Below are 23307 nucleotides of genomic sequence, written 5' to 3'. Positions count from 1 at the left end.
GTTCACACTTGTTTACTTCTTGTTCTTAGTTAAGATTTCTACGAGTTAAGAATTATAATATATGTAATTAAAGCTACTAGAAATAATTAGGGAAACGAGTCTTTATGCAAGAAAAGTAAGATGCATTTTTTGGCTAAGAGAAGGTATGAGGAATGGAGATGTGTTTTGTTAAACAATGACAGAGAGAGAGAATCTTATCTTGTAGTCAAGTTTGCTAAAAATAGGATTCTTATTGTAAGCATTTTAAAATAAATTTTAATATCAGTAGTATACTTACGTAAAACGAAAACTTGATTTTCTTTCATTTAATATAAGAACAAAGATTTCTTGGCCTATTAGTCTGCTCCTGATAAGATACTATGAAAAGTTTTCTGCCTAGAAAGCAAAGATTTTGTGTCTTTCCAATTGTGCTTTACACTGTCTTCATCAATTCTTTGCTTAAAATTGAGTCTTCTTAATATTAAAAGAGCTAAGTTTTGCTTACAATTATGTAACCTCCTGTATTTGCCTTTGAAATTTTTATTGTCACTGTCGTCAAATAGGCAATTAATTATTGTTTCATAATGATGTGTGATCCTACTTAGTTATGTGGCCAATCCTTTTGATATCTTTAACAATATTTCCCAAATCAAATTCCAAATGCAGACCTTTTAACTTCTAGCTAACTTTGAGATGTTTCAGAAGGCCACTGAAACATCTCAAGAGAGATATTTAACTAAGTAGGCTTTTTAGTATCTTAAATTGTGTGGGAGGCATTGTCAAATAAGTGATGCTAAATTTTCTTTGATTATATTTGTATAGATGCATGTTATTTACAAATGTTTTAGAAATTGTATGAATTTTCAAAAAATCTGATATATCCTTGTATAATGTTATCATTTGTAATTCTAGCTATTATCTTAAGTGCTTTGTGTCACAGAAATAACCAAATTTCCTTATTAATTACATTATAATGTACCCTCATAAGATCCTTATCTATATCTCTTTTAATTCTTTTGCCATTTACAGTTATTGTTTTACTCTGATGCCTTTGAAAAAGTGCTTTCTCTTCAGTGAGACTCATGGAAAGAATTCTGGGTACAGATTTATGATAACTTTAAAATCATCAAACTAAACTGGTGCAAAGATTGCCCTTGAATCTCCACAGAAGGGACAACACCAGGTCTTCCTCACTACCCAGATGACAACCAAACTTTGGACACTTGAACCTTGGGTACATATCTCACAGCTAAAGAAGGTTCCACTCTATATCTAGTCCTATGTAAACATTGGACACCTGACCTGGAAAGATAATGTCCTTATCTGTATCTCCCAGGCCATTGCTAAGGAATGTAACCTTTCAGATTGCAGGATCCATAAGTACCTAGATCAGATTTGCCCTCACTCACTAGGAGATCTCAGCAGCACCCATCTTTGCAAGGCATTTAGGGTGAAACTTTATTTCAGGCTAGCAGTTTATCTTCCCACATGCACTAAAAACCTCACTGACCTATGGCTTGAATGAGTAAATGTAATGATCCTTGTAAATAGATTCATTCCTTGATTAGGAGTAAATACAAATGAGAATATGAACAGACACCTCTCCTTAACTCTTGGAAACTTTGCAGATTTTGTTGCTAAGAAACTAGCTGTGCAATAAAAGTCCTTAGACTTTTTGGTCAAGTTTGTTCTTGATAATAGGATAGCCCTCGATTATCTTTTAGCTTAGCAAGGAGGTGTCTGAAGTATTGCTAACAATACCTCCTGTACTTTGATTGACACTTCTGGGGAAGTTGAAACTCAGTTACATAAGATTATTGAGCAAGCCACTTGACTTAAAAGTGTGACTCCTTTAACTGACTCTTTGGTGCTTTGGGTCTTGGGGACTATGATTTTGAATTGCACTCTGAACATTGGGAATTTCCTGCTTATAATCTCCCTGATACATTGTATTATCTCAAAAGCTTTAAATGCATGTTTACAACCACTGACCACCAGAAAAATAACCTCTATGAGACTGGCTTGTCAAAAAAGGAATGAGGAGAATGACTAATTAAAATTGTGAACCTAAAGTTGTGGTCTTTGAATATTACATAGAGGATCAGTAAAATTTGTGAGAACTACAGAAAGGTAGCTGAGAGTGGCACTAATACTTTAATTTTTTACCAAATCTCTCAGTTATGCTGAGGGTTTGACCAAAAGGGTAAAATTGTTAGAAAAGAAACAACAGGTCCAAAATGCAATCATTTTCTCCCACAGTGCAAACCAAGACTTAATTGCAGCTTCAATTTCTCTCAGGTATGTGACCTTTAAACAGTCAATCTAAAATTACCTGATTAGCACTAGTGAGGTAACCTGCATAATAAGACACCTGCCATTCTCTTCCCCCAAAAGAGATGACCTGGCCTGTAACTATTCTTCCTTTCTTTGGCTAATAAACTTCTTGCTCCACCCTTCTGCTTATAAAAACCTTCCATTTAGTACAACTTCTTGGAGTATCTCTCTACTTGCTAGAAGGGATGCTGCTTGATTCATTAATTTCTAAACAAACCCAATTAGATCTTCAAATTTACTTGCTTGGAATTTTGTTTTTAATACTTTCCATAGCCCAAACTGCTTTGTCTTGTTAATTCTTCGCTTATTTATTGTTTCCTTCTCTAAAAAGGATAAAAGCTTCCTGTTGTGGTCATTTCTTCAAGTCTTCATTGATTTGTGTTGGCTCCCATGTACACGTAAATAGTCAATAAAAATTGTATGTTTTTCACCTGTTGATCTGTCTTCTGTCAGTTTAATTCTTAGAATTATCTAGAGTTCCAAGGAGGATAGAGGAGAAATTTTCCTTCCCTACAGTTCCATTGGGAGCCCATGCAAAAGAGGCCTCCTTAAGCATAGCAAATTTTTTTCAGTTTTATTAAGATACAATTGACATACAGCTCTGTATAAGTTTAAAGTATCCCGTATAATGACTTGATATACAAATATACATATATTGCAAAATGCTTACCGCAATAAGTTTTGTTAATATCCATCTCCTCATATAGTTGATACAAACACATTTTTTTCCTTCTGATAATATCTTTTAGGATTTAATATTTTAGTAACTTTCAAATATACCATACAGCAGTGCTAACTATAGTTATCATGTATATTATATTGCCAGTACCTTTTTATCTTATAACCGGAAGTTTGTACCTTTTAACTACCTTCATCCAATTTCCCCACTCCCCAGGCCCCTCCTCTGGTAACCACAGATATGATCCCTTTTTCTATGAATTTTGTGTGGATTTTTTTTAAGATTCCACATATAAGCAAAATCATACAGTATTTGCCCTTCTTTGTCTGATATTTCACTTAGCATAATGCCCTCAACTCTATCCAGTTGTAACAAATGGCAAGATTTCCCTCTTTTTTTATGGCTGAATAGTCTTTAATCTATTTCAAGTTATTTTCTTGATTCAAGTTATTTCTTGAAAGGTGTAAGATATTAGTCCAATTTCTTTCTTCCTCAAGTGAGTATACAGTTTTCCCAAAAACATTTAATGAACAGACTATATTTTCCCTAGTTGTTGGCTCCTTTGTCAAATATTAGTTGAACTTATTTGAGAAAATTCATTTCTGGGCTTTTATTGTGTTCCATTGGTCTTTGTTCAATTTTTATGCCAGTAACATACTATTTTGCTTACTATATTCTTTATAATATAGTTTGAAATCAGGAAGTGTGATGTCTCCAGCTGTGTTCTTCTTTCTCAGAAGTGCTTTGGCTGTTTTTGGTCTTTTGTGGTTTCATATGAATTTTAGGATTGTTTTATCTATTTCTTTGAAAAATGTCATTGCAATTTTGATAGGGATTGTATTAAATCTATAGATGGTCTTGGGAAGTATGGACATTTTAAGAATATTAATTCTTTTGATGGGTGAACATGGAATATCTTTCCTTTTATTTCCGTCATCTTCAATTTTATTCAACAAAGTCTCACGGTTTTCAAGGTACAGATCTTTCAACCCAAATTTATTCCTAATTATTTTATTGTTTGTGATGCTGTTGTGAATGGTCTTGTTTTCTTTTTCAGATAGTTCATGTTTAATATGTAGAAATGCAACTGATTACTATATGTTGATTTTGTACCCTGCAATTTAACTGAATTTATTTATTAGTTCTAACAGTTTTGTGTGGAATCTTTTGGATTTTCTAAACATAATATCATGTCATCTGCAAACAGAGACAAATTTACTTCTTCCTTTCCAATTTAGGTGCCATTTATTTCTTTGTTATTCCTCATTGCTCTCATAGGAACTTCAGTACTATGTTCAATAGGAGTGGTCAGTGGGCACCTTTCTTGTTTCTGATCTTAGAAGAAAAGCTTTCAAATTTTCACTGTTGTGTATGATGTTACCTGTGGGCTTGTCTATCTGGGCTTTATTATGTTGAGGTATGTTCTTCTATTCCTAATTTGTTGGGAGTTTTCATCATGAAAAATATATTTTGTCAAATGCTTTTCTGCATCCTTTGAAATAGTCATATTAGTTACCTTTCATTCAATTAATGTGGTGTATCACATTTAAGGATTTGTATATCTTGAACCATTCTTTAATCAGAGGGGTAAATCCCACTTGGACATGATATCTGATCCTTTTAATGGGCTGTTGTGTTTGATTTGATAATATTTTCTTGGGAATATTTACATCTATATTTATCTAGGATATTGGCCTATATATTTCTTTTTTTGTAGTATATTATTCTGGCTTTGATATCAGTGTAATGCTGGCCTCATAAAGTGAGTTTGAGAGTGTTCCCTCCTCTTAGATTTTTGGAAAATTTTGGTAATGGTTGGCATTAATACGTTCTAAATATTTGGCAGAATTCACTGGTGAAAACATCTGATCATGGGCTTTTTCTTTTTGAGAGTTTTTTATTACTACTTCAATCTTTGTAATCATTATTAGTCTGTCCAAATTTTCTGCTTCTTCATGATTTATTCTTGGTAGGCTGCATGTTTCTAGGAATGTATCCATTTCTTCTAAGTTATCCAATTTGTTAATATATAATTGTTCACAGTAGTCTCTTATGATTCTTTGCATTTCTGTGGAATCAGTTATAATGTCTCTTTTTCATTTATGATTTTATTTGTTTTCTCTGTTTTTCTTAGTCTAGCTAAAAAGTTGTCAATTTTGTTTATCTTTTCAAAAAATAGCTATTAGTTTTGTTGTTCCTTTCTCTTGCTTTCCAGGTCATTATTTCATGTATGTCTGCTCTACTCTTTGTTATGTCCTTCCTTCTGCTAACTGCACTTAGTTTGTTCTTCCTTTCCTAGTTCCTTAAGGTGAAATGTTAGGTGGTTTATTTAAGATCATTCTTTTTTCTTAATCTAGGCATTTGTTGCTAAAAACTTCTTTCTTAGAACAGCTTAGCTAAATCTCATAATTTTTATGTTGTGTTCCATTTTCATTTGTTTCAAATACTTTTTGATTTCCATTCGTTTTCTTCTTTGACTCATTGGTTGTTAAGGAATTTGTTGTTGAATTTCCACATATTTGGGGATTTTCCAGTCTTCCTACTGTTATTGATTTCGAGTTTCATACCATCATGGTTGTAAAGATATGGTTTCAATTTTCTTAAATTTGCTAAGACTTGTTTTGTGATCTAACATGTGATCTATCCTGTAGAACACTCCATGTGTGCTTGAGAAGATTATGTATTCTACTGCTCTTGGATGGAATGTTCTGTTTGTGTGTATTAGGTCCATTTGGTCTGAAACATAGTTCAAGCCTAATGTTTCCTCATTTATTTTTTGTCTGGATGACCTATCCATTGTTAAAAGAAGCATATTGAGGTCTTCTACTATTACTGCCTCATCTGTCTCCCTTCAGATCTGTTAGTTTTTGCTGACTATATTTAGGTGCTCTGATGTTGGATTCATATATATTTAATAGCCTTATATCCTCTTGAGGAATTTATCCCTTTATCAATATGTAATGACCTTGTTTCTCTCTTGTTAGTTTTTGACTTGAAGTCTATTTTGTATGATGGAAGTATAGCTGCCTTCCTCTCTTTTTGATTCCATTTGTATGAAATATCTTTTTCTATTCCTTCACTTTGAGCGTATGTGTGTCCTTGATGCTCAAGTGATTCTCTTGTAGCATACAGTTAGGTCTTGTTTTTTTTTTTTTAAATCCATTCACTCTATGCCTTTTGATTGGAAATTTAATTCATTTACATTTAAATTAATTATTAATAGATAAGGACTTACTAGTGCCATCTTTTTCCTAATCGAATCCTTTGCTTCCTTTCTCTTTATCACCTGTGTATCTACTATAGGTTTTTGCTTTATGGTCATCATGAGGTGTACATAGAACACCTTATAGATATAAAAGTCTATTTGAAGCTAATAATAACCTAAATTCAATCACGTACAGAAATTCTAACTTTTTACCCCCCCAGTTTTATGTTTTTGATATCATAGTTTACTTCTTTTTATATTTTGTAATCCTTAACAAATTATTATTGCCATAGTTATTTTGAACGCTTTTGTTCTTTAATCTTTATACTAGAGTTAAGCGATTAACACATCACTATATTATTACAGTGTCAGAGTATTCGCAGTATGACTATATATTTACCTTTACCAGGGTGTTTTTTATTTTCATTTTTTTTTGTTATGAATTAGTATCATTCCATCTCAGCTTGAAAAAACTTTTCAACATTTCTTCTAAGGCAGATATAGCGGGGATGAAATCCTTCATCTATAGTTTAGGAAAGTCTTTATCTCTACTTCATTTCTGAAAGAAAACTTTGCCGGATGAAGTATTCTTGGCTGGCAACATTTTTCTTTCATTATTTTAATCATATTATCCCACTTTTACCTGGACTACAAGATTTCTGCTAAGAAATTTGCAGATAGCTTATGGGGATTCCTTTGTATGTAAGGAATATTTTTTTTCTCTTACTGCTTTTAAAATTACCTTTTCACCTTTGTGTTTAGGTAGTTTTATTATAATATTCTTGGAGAAGATTGTTTTCAGTCAAAATTTTCAAAAGGCCTATGAGCTTCATGAACTTGGATATCCACGTCTCTCCCCATATTTGAGAAATTCTCAGCCATTATTTCTTCAAATAAGCTTTCTACCTTTTTCTCTTTCTCTTCTCCTTATGGAACTCCAATAAGATATAGATGCTTTCTCTTAATTGTTTCCCTTTGTCCACATGTACTTTCTTCACTCTTTTTTATTCCTTTTTCTTCATTTTCTTCTCAGTGGATAATTTCAAATGATCTGTTTTCAAAGTCACATATTCTTTCTTCTGCTTTAACCAGTTTGCTGTTGATATTTTAAATTTAATTTTTCATTGCATTTGTTGTATTCTTCAGCCTCAGAATTTCTGTTTGGTTCTTTTTTATGATTTCTACCTTTCTGTTCAACTTATCATTTTGTTTGTATACTGTTTTCTTGATTTCATTAAATTGTCTTTCTGTGTTTTCTTGTAGCTCACTGAGCTGCCTTAAAACAGCTATTTTGAATTCTTTAATAGGCATATAACAGCTTTCCACTTCTTTGGGCTCTGCTGCTGGAAAAGTACTGTGTCCTTTTTGTGGTGTCAAATTTCTTTGATTTTTTCATGTTCTTTGAAGACTTTCATTGCTGTCTTCACATTTAAGAAGCAGTAATCTCTGCCAATCTTTAGTTACTGGCTTTGGGAGAGACATACCTTTCATCAGTCCTGTTAGTGATTCTGAAGCTTTCTCAGATCTTTTCAATGGATATACTTTTTCCACACTTCTTGTTATCTTTTATGGAGGAGTTCTCAAAATTGTGTGTATTCTCTCATTCCTGAAAAGCCAGGCCAAATTTCATCAGCCTCCTGTTTATTTGCTTTTCCTAGAGTGGTGCTGAATGCTCAAGTTTTTGTGGTTTCTCTAATCCTGTAGTCAGACTGACTTTCTATACATGCTCATTAGCTGTCTGCTCACTCTCTTTGCCTTCAGGATGTCTGTACAGGGAGCCAAACACAAGGTCTGGTTGGGTGTGGGTGAGGCATCTAGAGGATTAGGGTGCCTGTGAGTCAGGTAGTGAAATATGCAGGTGAAGGATCCCCAGTGGCTCATGAGCTGGCTTCCCAATGGAACACCCAAAGTAAGTAGTAGGGTCCACATCTTTTTGCTATGTTTCCTTTCAATTCTTGACTCCTGTTTTCCCAGCCACTCACCACTCCTTGTTGTATAATTTATGTCTCAGTATTCTGGATGGGACCAGAATAAAATGAGCCCCTTTGGCAGAACTCTGCACAACCGGGGAAGTTGGGTCCTCAATCACACTGTAATTTTCCTATTTGGGAGAAATCAGAAGCCAAGAATATCTTTCTTGGCACTGAATTGTGCAGTATTTGGGGATGTGTGTAAAGCGAAATTGTTTCTCTTATGCTCTTCAGTGTGTCCAATCTTGCAGGGAATTTTTTGCTCCAGCAGTATGCTTAAATTTCTCCACTGGACTCTTGGACTTCCCCAAGGCACTCTAGTCTATGAGTGATTGTCAAAATTGGTGTTATTTAGTGGGGGAAGATGGTAGAAAACTCTTATTCTGCCATGATGATGACCTTCATTGACATTTCTCATAACTCATAATGCCACTCACCAAGAACTACTTCCAGGAGGCTGGCATATAAAAGTAAATTACACAATAACGTTATTAGTCTTTTAAGACTAAAATTATCTGTCTTGGTTGTGATGTAATGCAGTGAACATTGAAGAGAAACCACATCACTGTTTTTTATAGGAAAGTAGAGGGTCAACAATAATCTATAAAAGTTCATAAGTAATGGTAAGGGCAGAAACATTATGACTTGAAGATTAGTTATTCCAAAGAAAGTCTCAGTTTAATCCCCTTTGGGTACATATAACTTCAACATTTACATATAAAAACATTAATGAGAGACTTCTGGTCCCTCCTAGAAAGAGTGGCCCCATTCCTCCATGTCCCACCTCATAACTAAAAACCACTAGACATAAATGCAACAAATAAGCATAGAAAGGCTCTCAAAGTTGCAAAGAAGAACGCAGTCTGCCTATGGATCTCTGGATGGAGCGATGATATGTGGTGAGTCCCCTGGGTTTCCTTATCGAAATATGTATATCAAAGACAAAATGCGCAGAACCACCAACAGACACAGACATAAAAAACGCTTCAAGGAAATCTTGTTCCCCGAGCCAAAGAACCAGAAAAATAGTGGGCCAACAACAGAACACCTTTTTGGCAATATTCATTCTACACCAGCGTAACACCAGTGGAAAAACCTCAACTCCACCTTCACTCCACAGTTTCAATGTGGCCAAGTGGAGAAGTGATCTTCTAACCACCTCAAACCTCAACCCCTCAGAAACAGGCTGTACATTCTATTTTCTGGGTGTCACATCAACACATTAGATGAGGAAACTAATTTTCCATCCCTCTCGGTGCAGATCCACATTGGTTTTCCTATTCCACTGCCTCATGGTATCAGCTGGGCTGAACATAAAGCTAATCTTCCACTCTTGACTGGCAGAAACACAGTACTTCATTCCCCTTACCCAGAGGTCTTAACGGGGCAACCAGGGAGCTGATATTCCATTCTATGCCAAGCTGAAGCAGGCAGTAGCAATTTGATTGCCCTGCTGGAGTACTGTTGGTGGGACAGAGGAAAAGAGAAGCGGCTGATCTTTGATCACCACCCTCCTCAGAAGCAAGTAATGTTCAGAACCCCCAACAGGATAATGTCAATAGGATCCAGAGTTCAGCTGAGGCTCCATCCTTACTTAACATCAATAAAACAATAAGTCTGTGAGAGAATAGGCTAGTCACCACTAGGCTTCACTGCTACCATGGCAGTGAGGTCCGGTTTGGAGCTGCGCCTCCACACCAAACAAGTATAAATGAGATGGAACAAGGTAGTACAAGTAGGGACCTGGAGAATACACCGCTTTTCCCCTGATGCTGAGTTAAATAGCACCTAGTGGGGAACTAAACTTTCAAACATATACACCTGGCAGCAATGAGACTGATCAAGACAGGAAAAAGCAAGGCCAATCACCATTATTTTTCGTATCCCATGCACCTACCCTTGTGTCAGCAGAATCCAATGTAGAGCACAGCCTCAACTCCTACCATGCATGGATAGGCTAGAATGTGGTAGTAAGAGGTGGGGCTACTTGTTACTCTACTTTCCAGGCTCCATTCCCCCAGTGTCACCAAGGCCCAATAGGAAGCCCCTGACCCACTGCAACAAAGCTATGTGACTCAGCCTCTGCTTTCCTCTTACATGGTGACAATGTGGTCCAACTGGAACTGATACTACACCTCCATGCAAAGACAACGTGGTGGTATGAGTTTGTGCCCAACATTCGTAGAGAAGGTATAAGCAGAGATGAAGATGGAGCTAAGCAACTACCCCACTGGTCTGTAATGAGTCAGTTCCCCACTTTTGCCTTTGCTAGGGTGGTATCTAGAGTGCCTAGCAATAGCTCAAACATACACACTGCTCTCCTGCTAGACCTCAACAGAAGTAATTCTAGCTAAAACAAAAGAAAATTAAACAATACCCAGAGTCTCCTCACATAAATAGCTAAATGTCCAAGCTGCAATTGAAAATTAGCCATCATATCAAAAATCAGGAAAACAAAATCTTGAATAAAGAAAGACGATCGAATGATCCCCACACTGACATAAATTACATGTTTGAATTTTCTGATAAAATTTTGAAAGTAGGGGCGGGCTCCGTGACTGAGTGGTGAAGTTCGCACACTCCGCTGCGGCTGCCGAGGGTTCGGATCCTGGGCGCAGACATGGCACTGCTTGTCAGGCCACATTGAGGCGGCATCCCACATCCCACATCCCACAACTAGAAGGACCTGCAACTAAGATATACAACTACATAAAGGGGGGTTTGGGGGCATAAAGCAGGAAAAAAAAAGAAGATTGGCAACAGTTGTTAGCTCAGGTGCCAATCTTTAACAACAACAAAAAAAAAACTTTGAAAGTAGCCATCATAAAAATGCTTCAACAAAAAATTCAAACTTTCTTGAAACAAGTAAAAAAAATCTCAGCAAAGAACTAAAAGTTATAAAAAAGAACCAAATGGAAAGTACAACTGAAAAGTAGACTAACTTAAATTAAAAATTCACTAGATGGGTTCAACAGTACAGTGGAAATGATAGAGACAGAATCAATCAACTTAAGGACAGAGCAATAGAATTTACACAATCTGGACAACAAAGAGTAAACACACTGAAAAAGACTGAGTCTTAGGGACAAATGAAACAATAACAACAGAAAAAAACCCACTAAAATTTGTATCATTGTTGTTCCAGAAGAAGGTAAGAGAGAACAGTGGGACTGAAAAAAGTATTCAACGATATAATGAATGAAAGCTTTCAAAATCTAGCAAATTAAATCAATCTATTGGTTCAAGAAATCTAGTGAACCTCAAGTAAAATAAACCCAAAGGAATCTGAACAAAAATAAATCATAATTAAACTTCTGAAATCTAAAAACAAAGAAAAAAATCTTAAAACCAGCCAGAGAGAAATGTGGCATAACTTATAGGGGAAGACCAATCTGAATTAAAGTTGATTTCTCATCTGAAACCAGGGAAGCTAGAAAAGAGCGATATGACATTTTTTCAGCTGCATAAAGAAGAGAACTGTCAAGTCTGAATTTAGTATCCAGCAAAAATATCCTTCAAAATAATGGAGATTTAATGATATTATTAGAGAAAGGAAACTGTTCTTGGTAGCAAAGCATATATTCTAGAGTTGAAGAATTAAGCTGTCACATATCAATAGTTACTTTAAATGTAAATTCTCTAAATATGCCAATTACAAGACAGAGAATGATAGACTGGAAAAAATAACATTCTGCAAAATATGAGTCTACAAGAAACTCATGTCAAATACAATGACATATTTAGTTTTAAAGTAAAATGATGGCAAAAACATATACCATAGAAATATTTGTTTAAAAAAAACGTACAGGAATGGTTATGTTAATATCAAATAAAGTAGATTTCAGATCAAAGACAATTACCTGAGACAAAAGAAGATATTACATAATGATAAAATTTTCAATCAAATGAGAATATATATCAATTCTAAATGTGTTTGTACCAAACAATAGAGCTTCAAAATACACGAGAACAGACTGATAAAGCTGAAAAGAGAAATGGACAACTGCACAACTTACTTGGGGACTTCAATACACAATCTCAGCAACTGGTAGAATTATTATAATATCAGTAAGGATATAAACAAACTGAACAACCAAAATAACCAATACAGTCTAACTGACATATCTAGGACACTAGATCAAAGAATATCAGAAGACGTTTTTATGAAGCACCCATGGAGCATATCCTGGGCTATAAAACAAAGCTAGAAAAACTTAAAATATTGGAAATCACACAGACTATGTTCACTGATCACTACGGAACAAACTAAGAAATCAACAAAGACAAGAGGAAAGATCTCCAAAACACTTGGAAATTTTAAAACATACTTCTAAGTAATCCATGAACCAGAGAAAAATACTCAAAGAAAATGAAAAATGCATATAACTAAATGAAAATACAAAATGTCAAAAAACTTGGGATGCAATTAATAGTGTTGAGAGAGAAATCAATATCATTTAGTGCTTACATTAGAAAAGAGGAAATATCTTGAATCAATAATCTAACTTTCTACCTAAAGAAACTAGATAAAGAAGATCAAAATGTACCCAAAGGAAGAAAATAATACACATAAGAAATCAATGAAATAAAATAAGAAAAGCAGTAGAGAAAATCAATGAAACAAAAAATCTGGTTCTTTGAAATACAATAAATTTATAAACTTCAAGAAAGACTGACAAAGATGAAAAGAAGGGAGACATGGATCATCAATATCATGAATGAAGCAGGGGATATCACTTCAGACTATACAGTTATTAAAAGTATAATAAGGGAAAATATTATGAAAAACTTTCTGCTCATTAATTTGACAACTTAGAAGAAGTGGATCAATTTCTCTAACTAGAAACACCTACAACTCACAATATGACATAAACAATTTCAATAGCCCTCTATTAAGGAAACTCAGCTCATAGTTACAAAGTTCCAGAAAAAGAAATCTCAAGGCCCAAATGGCTTCACTGGAAAATTCTTCCAAATGTTTAAGGAAGAATTAGCACCAATTCTACTTAATGTCTTTTGGGAAATAGAAAAGAAGAGAGCACTTCCCAAATCAGTCTGAGAAGCCAGTATACTGATACCAAAACCAAAAAAATGCACCTCAGAAAAACAAAACTACAGACCAATATCTCTCATATACTTAGATGCAAAACTCTCAAGAAAATATTAGCAAATCCAATTGAACAGCGCCCAAAATAATTATGTTCAATGACCAAGTGGGATTTATTTCAGATATGCAATAGTCAAATATCGACGTTGAAAGATAAATCAATGTAATCCACTGTATCAACAAGCTAATGAAGAAAAATCTTATAATTGTATCAATTGAAGCAGAAAAAATCATTTGACAAAATCAAATACTATTCATGCTAAAAAAATCTCACCATATTATAAGTAGGGTGGATTTTTCTCAGTTTGATAAATAGCATCTACAAAAAAGAATCCTATGGCTAACATGATACTTAGTGACAAAAGACAGAATGCTTTACCACTATGATTGGGAATAAGACGAAGATGTCCACTCTCATTATTGTTGTTCAACATAATACTGGAAATTCTAGACACTGCAATAAGACAAGAAAAAGAAATTAAAAACATATGTGTTGCAAAGCAGACTTTTATTTCTTCCTTTTCAATATGTATGGTTTTTATTTCTTTTTCCCAAAGACCTAAACAAATGGAAAGACATATGTGTATGTGGTTTGGAAGACTCAATATTGTAAGGATTGATCTATAGTGTTTATGTAAATCGTATCAAAATCCCAGCAAGTTTTTTTTAAACATAGATAAGATTATTCTAAAATATATATGGAAAAATATAGGCTTTAAAATAGCTAAAACAATCTTGACAAAGAAGAATAACATGAGAGGAATCACTCTACTTAAGTAGTAAGGCCTAATGGTATAACTATGGTAGTAAAAAGAGGATGGTATTGACAGTGGAATAGACACATTAACAGAATGCAGGACCAATTATTGACCCAATACAAATATGGCTACCTGATTTTTTACAAAGGTGGAAAAGGAATTCAATAGAGAAAAGATGATTTGTCCACAAATTTTGCTGGGAAATTTGGATATGCTAGGTATAAACAAAACAAAAGCAAAAGCCATAAACTTCAACCTATATGTCATACCTTATACTAAAATTAACTTAAAATACATCAAAGGTTTATATATAAAATGTAAAACTATAAAACACAGGAAAAATCTTAAAAGAAAATCTTTATAATCTATGTCTAAGCAAATACTTCTTAGACATGGCACCAAAGCATGATCCACATAAAGAAAAGTTGATAAACTGGAACTTAACAAAATTGAAAACTTTTTATCTGAAAAAAAAAACCTCTTAAGAAGGTAAAAAGACAAATTAAAAGAAGAGACTGAGAGAAAATATTTGTAAATCACACATCCAAAAAAGAAATTGTACTTAGAATATATAAAAAGCTCTCAAAATTTAATATTAAAAAAATCGACTTATAATAATGGGCAAAAGAACTGACATTTGACCAGAGATATGCATATGACAAATAAGCACACAAAATACCTACACAACTGTGCTCTGGCAAAGGTTGAAAAAGCATTTTTTTTATGCTGCTTGAAACACTGAAGAAATAAGAGAAGGATATTTGTTATATTTAAGGACACAAAATGGTGCAAAATAAAGTACATACATGCAATACCAAGGAATTCTGACTTCCAAGATTATGAATGTTAAATCACGTCTTTCTAATTATATACTAATTTATATTTATATTTGAAATTTTAGAGTAAAGAAAAAGTGCAGCAAGAAAAAAGGAGTAACTTATGTTTGTATTCTCCAAAAGAATCACAATAACCTCTTAAAGCAATTCTGGTGAATTCCTTTCAATACTTGTATGTAGGGGTGTGTGTGTATATGACTTCTTATAGTGGTCATAGTGTACTTATTGTGTGTTGCCTCTTTATTTAACCATGTAAGATGAGCAACTTTCATGTCTATAAATACACCTGTAATATGTAATTTTCAACAAATGGACAATTTCCTTCCTTGTGTCATAACTTATTCAATAATTTATGTATTCGTGGACATTTGTGAATGCTTGATAGTGTTGAAATTACATATAGTGTTGCAATATGCATTCCAGTATATAAATATTTTGCATATGTCTGATTATTTTCTTAGAATATATTACTAGAATGTAGCAGATATTTCAAATAGATATTTCAAAATACACATTTTTCAGACTTTAATATTCCTTTCCTGATTGACCCTCAGAAAAAAATAACTCTGATATATAATCTCACCAGCCAGATATGAGATTGCCCATTTTCCCACCCTCTTCTCAATATTGGATATTTACAAAATTTACAAAATAATAATAATAATGATGATGATATCACTATTTTACCTACATGAAATTTCCAATATTTGGCTGTTTTTTAACTAAAAAAGCTGATTTCATAAGAATAAATCTACTATGTCACAGTTTTATAAATGAAAAACATTGTTATTATTGTTTTATCTTTATTACATTGACTCATAATGAAGTTGAACATTGTTTACGTGTTCATCTGGCTAGTTTTTAAGTTTTTATTAACCTTTACTTATACATATTTTTTTATTTGATTCTATTTTTTTTACAAAAATATTCCTAGAAAATTATTTTGCTTATAATTTTATTTAGTTTCTGGTAAATAATTTTAACTATGTAATACTATTTTTAAAATCATTTTATTTAGAAGGTATATATCATATCATCTCCATCTTGATAGCTAACAAACATAATTTCTCCTATTGTTTTATGGTATCACACGTTGCTTGAAACTCACATCTTATTTGGAGTTATGATAAGGAATAGGGAATTAACCTCCACAATTGAAAAATATATTAATATCCTTCAGTTTTCATTTTGAGAGATTCATTCTTTACTAAATTTTGAGAAAATGTTCATTTATTTTGTTGTTAGAATATTTTTGCTGTTGTTTCAATGAATATACAACTTAATATCACTATGGATTAAAAGATTTAATGCCAAGTTGGCAGCACATCTCTTATTTTCCTTTGTGTTCTCAGTCTAAATTGTCTCTATTTTAGGGAGCTGTAAGATGGGAGGTTAGAAAATATTACGTGAGCATATGAGCCTTTAATTTAATTAAAACTCAACTCTTGAAATCATCACTTGACTTTGACATTTTTAACCAAATTCATCTGGAAATTTCTTACGGCTTATATTTAAATTATGTTTTAAGCGAGATTACCTGTGTATTTAAAATCCCATGGATAGAGGTAACCGGTAAATTAACTTCTGCCAGTCCACAATTTCACATCATGCCTATTTCAGCCTTGGTAAACTGAAATCTAACTTTCCAAATAACAAACTAGCCAATTAATACTAATGATAAAATGTTTCTGCTCTTCAAACATGTGAAAGAACTAGAAAAGACGAATTCTCATTCAAGAAATAAGACTACTTAAACTCAATTATTAACTAGATACAAGTTTTGGTTTTTTTTTTAAAGATTGGCACCTGGGCTAACAACTGTTGCCAATCTTTTTTTTTTCTCTGCTTTATCTCCTCAGACCCCCCCTGTACACAGTTGTATATCTTAGTTGCAGGTCCTTCTAGTTGTGGGATGCCGCCTCAACGTGGCCTGACGAGCGGTGCCATGTCCGAACCCAGGATCTGAACCCTGGGCCGCCACAGTGGAGCGCGGGAACCTAACCACTCGGCCACAGAGCCAGCCCCTAGATACAAGTTTTATTTGACATCTCTAAGCCCTCATTATACTTTGCCAATCACCTAGTGCCCAGTACATCCATACTAGCAACTTAGGCTAGCTCTTTCCCTTCCTGATCCTAAGGCATCAGCCCTTTGCATTTTCTTTTCTCTCCCCCATCATCATACTACTTAATTCTATTTCCCATTACCTGAGCATCATTCCTGCTTATTAAGGTATACTTATATATTGATTCTAAATAAAACATTCTAAGTAAAATAAACTATAAATGTAATAATGGTATCATATAATAACCTTCACAGATGCCATAGATAGAAGTCCACAGTGTCTTAAGTCAAAGGAATGAATTAACTAGGACCATACAGAAGGTAATTGAGCCATATTCTGGCCCAAGTGTATCTTAATATCCCTAACAATGCATTGAACAGAAAACTGGCTTTTCTATGGATTTGAAAGATAGCAATTAATCTATATTTTAAATATCCTTAGAAAAATAGGAAAACACACTTTATAAAATTTATAATTAGATAAATGTATCAATCATAACAAACTTGGGGAGTATTTATTCCCGTTGGGTTACCTTGTTTCAATAGACAATTTTTATGAGCCTATCAAATAATTATCTGGGGCTCCTAGTTTCCAAAGAAATTGGTAAGTCACTATTTGCTATAAGATATTAAAATTTTAATTTTTAGTAACTCAAAAATAAGCAGTCTTGCCATATTTAAAATGCATTACAAGTGTATATACTTTCTTTAGTGAAACTCTGCAGAGAAGACAAAACTGCAGGAAATTAGCGAAATGCAGTTTGATTGAATGTTCAGCTAATACCCTTTTCTCCATGCTAACTAACTTATTTACATAAGAAAACTAATAGCACCAGTCTTGCATGGTTCTGAGTCATAACCATCTATACCAACAACCCTGTTGCAGGTTATCACTCATTACATTCAAGTGAGTATAGTAAGTTTTTCACAGTGCTAACTGTCTTCTATAAAGTTGTCACAAAAGATTCTATGGGGATGTATTAAAATTGTCTTATAACTAAAGTTTGTTCGCACGTCTTGGCTAATGGGAAAAAAAAAGAGACTGGCAGAATGAATTCTGTCTTCTTCATTGTAACAGAGGAAGTGAAATCTACTTTACCATAAACCTACCCAATTTCAGTGATGAATTTATGCAATATACGCATTTATGTTTTGAAAGCCTACGGAGGATGTTACCACATTCCTTTCCAAATCTTCAAATTTTGGCCAAGCAAGTCATGCAATCAGAATTCAGTTTCGGGAGCGCAGAGGGACTTGGCCAGAAATATACCTGAGCTGATATCAATGAAATTATTGTGTACATTGATTACACATCCTGAAAAATACATTACCTCCAATTTCCTTTAGATTTTGGTTTGCATTATAAAACTGAGTCTTCTGAGTGTTCCTTTCCTTTGGAATCTAATTCTTAGCTATTAGGCTCACACTCTGTTTTCAGTGATTCTCCTCATCTCTCTATTCAAATAGATTTCTTCACAAAAATGCCATCTCAATTTCCTCAGAATGGATGGTAAAGTCACGGAGCGCATCCTAGGAATGAATTTCATGACTCTGCTATGAAAAACTAAATACTTTCATCTGAAGTCACTCACTAAGCTCCAAGCACTGATTTAATCAACTTCTTGGTAAAATAGGTTACATTTACTTTAACAATATTCTCTACTCATTTTTAAAGAAACATTATCCAAGATGTTCTGAAATAGTTTTGTCTATGAGAAGGGTGTTGCTGTCCCCATATATTTTATCAAGACCTAAAACATATTTTGCTGTTTTAAGTGAAGAGAGAATGTATTGATCACTTTTATGTGATTTGTTCTAAATAGTTTGATCATTTATAATACAATTTCCAGGCTCTGTCTATATGGAACAAGTGATTTCAAGGATAATATTTCTGAATACTATCTATTCTGAAATTGAAGCCCCTGTTTAAATGACTCATAAAAAGAATGGCAGGTAATCTTAGCAATGATATATCTCTGTTTCAAATTTAGTAAATTAAACCATGACCTATAAAACTTTGGCTAATATCTCATAGATATAGGTATTTTTATTGACAAATTGGATTCTTTATTACCAAAATAGTTTCAAGGTTCTTTCCATAACCTTGTGGAGAAATAATATTTTCAGGTATTTTAATCACAAGACTTTAAGAAAGAGAAACAAAACTTCAAAAAGGGAAGGATAAGTAGCATAGATAGAGAAGATTAAAGTAATCAGATGATAATTGTGGTTTAATTCGAAGATTATACTAAAAAAATGCTATAAACCATGACAAGTTTTGGTCCATGTTGTTTCCTTAGAATCCTGTCTTGAAATAAAAGAGTATTAATAATGACAAAATATAATATTTATTAATGATTTTGCATTATCTTTAAAATAAAAAAATAAAATATTGAACAAAAGGAATTACTTAACCAAAAATTCTGCAAATTAATGTCTTATTTTTCTCCAAAATATATTGTTTATCTATAAATATCCTGTTTTGCTCAAATCATTGCTAGATTATTTGCTCTATTTCATGTGGGAAAAATACTTTTTTTCTAAATTGAGGATAATTGAGGTTTAGCTTTCAAATTTTAATGGACATATTTACTTTCATGAACATACAATCTGCTAAGCACTAGAGAAGCAGCTTTGATTCATGTTCTAGAAATTTCTGTAATGTTAGTGAGCCCAAGCTCTGAAAATTGTTATTTATAAAACAATGTAACTTCAGATCTAGAAATATTTTAAAGCTGCAGTAATGTAGGTCCCTTTTGCTGTTGACTATCAACAATAAATACCAAGATTTTCTATGTAAAGATGTCATAAGAGCAAATTAAAATGCAAGCGTTCTTTTAGGATCTGTCACACCCTAAAAAGAGGTTGAATTATTTTTGTAAATTTTTCATGACTTTGAGTTCTATGGTTTTGAAAATAACAGAAGGAAGGACCCCAGGAGATTAAAGAAGTAGATGGAGTTTTAGCACCAGCAAATCTGTCAATCAACAGGCAGAGGAAGATGCAATTTCCACCAAGAGCCTCAAAGGGTATAGAGTTACAAATTTTGTGAAGTGGGATTACCCTGAGCAGTGGTAGGTCAGGTTTATAAATGTGAAGCAAGTTTGGTTAAATATGTCCTTGTTGCTTGAATTTGTCTGATGATTCTTCTGCATGGACAGAGCTATTTAGCTGGAATTATTTCATGGTTATTGATTATTTATGTAAAACAAACCATTTTCAGCATTTCTGCCTTTGATTCCGGGTATCATTTTATTAGTTATGTTGGTTATATTTTTATCTACAGTCACATGCCACATGACAATGGAGATACGTTCTGAGAAATGCATCCTTAGGCAATTTTGTCATTATGCAAACATCATAGAGTGCACTTACACAAACCTAGATTGTATAGCCTACCACACTTAAGCTACATGGTACTAATCTTACTGGATCGCGATCGTATGCGAGGTCCATTTTTGACCAAAATCTTATTATGCAGTACATGACTGTATATAATATTCACCATCGTGAGCATGACATTCAATTAAATGTGAGAAAGTTCTGAGGTAGCCTTTACTTAATTCAGCTCTTTAGAGGTTGCATTTGTTCTGACGTTCAACCATTCAACTCTGAGAGCTCGCAACCCTGCACTTCTGAAGCTAGTCTTAATACTGTATTCTATTTAGTTTGCTCTTAGGGCAAGGCAAGAAGGATAACACACTTGGTAATTGCTACGTGATGAGTGAGAAGGTATATTTCCTAACTTTTAACATGAAGCTTCTTTTCACTCTTATGGATTTTTTCCCCTGTTAGTTTATCAAGTTGTTTTTTTCTTTTTTTTTAATTTTGATTTGAGAAGCAAAGCTTTCCTTATTCTGGCTTTATTTTTTCTCCCTCTACATTTTATATTTCCCCAACTTTTGACAAGTCTGTGAACATATTTAACATTTAAAAGATGCTTTCACATGCCAAGATGCCATGAAACCCTATTTTTATTTAAACCTGCATTAAATTAACTCCAGTCTCACATTTCACAAAGAATGTGCATCATAGCAAAAGACCATTGACTACATTATATTAATGGGGCCACAGTCACACAATAAAGTTGACACTGGCTTATGGAGCATACATAAAAGGAATTATTTGTGACTGGATATGGACTTTACTATATGATGGGCTAAAACTGAACCATTCAAAGTCATTTTTTGTGTTATGTGTCCTTAGGAGACAATTGTAGAATTATGCACTATTCTTACCACATGGACTCTGCAACAATAAATGTGCCACTTAATCTAATCAAGGTAAACATCTGCAATCAGTTGGTAGCATTCTGATAATGAACTAACAATGATAAGATGAATTAATTTTTGTTAGTCCTTCTGAGTTGATTTCCAATTCTCAGAAAAGACATACAGTCAAGCTTTAGAGGGTAGCCTATCCTCTAAACATTTGAAAGCATTAGCCACTGCTATATTTTAGAGTATTTCCCAACTACACGATTTTCAAATTCTTAGAAGTGCAAAAACATACTGTTTAGATTGTTTCTGTCTCCTTATACTTTGTGGTTTACTAAAAAGTGCAAAGAAGTAATTGTAGCAATCACAATGGTGCCCTGTTGGCCTCTCTAGGGTGACCGATTGGCAGATAGTTATGAGTGACCCTCCACTCTCAACACTCACATACACACCAACACACACTGTAGGAAAAAAGAAAAAAAATTGCTGATGGAAACAGCAGCTCAAAAAGCCAATATTTGAATTGACTCCTTACTCCCATCCTAAACAGTCCTCCATCATTCTCTATTGTCCTGTGTTGCCAGCTCAGGGATCAGCAATCCTAGAATCTTAAGGGAAGCATGATGGTTGTGATATTTAAACTTGGGTTAAAAACATGCAAATAAATTCACAATTTTTTGTTTACTTATTATTATATGTTCGTTGAAATATTTTTCTAGTACTTGTGCAAAAAACATGATATGAAATACAGTAGATATATTACTAAAGAGTAACATGCTTTTTACTCTGCTTTTTCTTTGTACCCATCATATATACGACTAACATATTCATATCACCCTCAGTCTTCTGCTGTTTGGCAAGTAATATGAAATATCATATTCACCACCGATAACACTTTAATCTATTTACAATAAGCTATGATTTTAATGAGCTACTATCTCTAATTCTGAAATAGCTAAATTAGAACAGATAAAACAATAATACTGATATATTAAGTTGTTTAAATTGTATGCATTTTTTTAAGGCCCTGTATAGTATAAGCTGTTGTAAATTAGCGCCAGTAATCATAAATGAGCAAATGTTTAAACATAGTCAGTTATTTCTGAGTTATTTAACAGTGAAAGTATTATTATATATTTTATTTTTATATACAATTGAGAGAAGTAAAATGAATACATTTTTTATTTCAATATGTGAAGTTAGCCTGTGAAAATACCCTGGAATCTTTTTGTTAATGTTTTAGAATAGGATAAAATTCTGTGATAATTTGCTTACAAATTTTAGTAAGGACTTTTAAATTGTACAATGTAGATAAGAATCATGTACTAAACACAATAACAACAGAAATCAGTACAAAGTTAGAGAGTTGTATAAAGAATTATACCACCAGTGTCCTCAAATCAAAGTAAACAAAGACAGAAATGCAATGTGTGGAAGGAAGACACCAAGAAAATCATGGGTTTATGATATAGGTGAAAATGCCACTTGTGCTGAGTTCATGTTCTCAATTGTAGTGCACATTTGTTGTTTTTGTTGCCTGTCATCCATTAACTTTTCTCTGTAACAAGATCTCAGATTAGCTTTGGGGGAAATCACTTCTCTCTCATACTTTTTCAATGTGTGATTTGTGCTATTCATTATTACATCTTTTGCCCCAAGTTTTGGCATATGTCTGAGGCATGGCCAATGACCCCATAATATCCAAGTTAGCAAGGAAATGTTCATGCATCCCAATCATAATAAAAGGATATACTTTGGGGGGTTTAGTGCATACTCTTGTAAGGAAAACAATATCTATTTTGTTTAACTTGATCTATAGTGATATAATCCTGATGCTGCTGGTAGCCATTTTTAAGTGTAAGAGAAGAGGTTAAGAGTGAAAGTAACATAGAGAAAAGAAAAACCTAGACTTGGCAATAGATCGGGTCCTGTAAACACCATTTGAGTCTCTGAAACTTGCCCAAGCCCCTGACTTTTCTATGATATTCAAAAACTTCTTCACTTGTATTTAGGGCAATAAATTGAACTTTCTTACACTTGCCTCTAAAATAGTATAAACTGACATAGAATGTACCAGTAAGAAGTATTTTTGTTTGTTTCTTGGCTAGTTTGTTTTCACTTTTATTTTATTCTGTTTTGCTTTCCTGGATATCTAGAA

Source organism: Equus przewalskii, chromosome X, assembly GCF_037783145.1.
Source record: "Equus przewalskii isolate Varuska chromosome X, EquPr2, whole genome shotgun sequence".
Classification (NCBI taxonomy): Eukaryota; Metazoa; Chordata; class Mammalia; order Perissodactyla; family Equidae; genus Equus; species Equus przewalskii.
Note: the sequence above shows the minus strand (reverse complement) of the source record.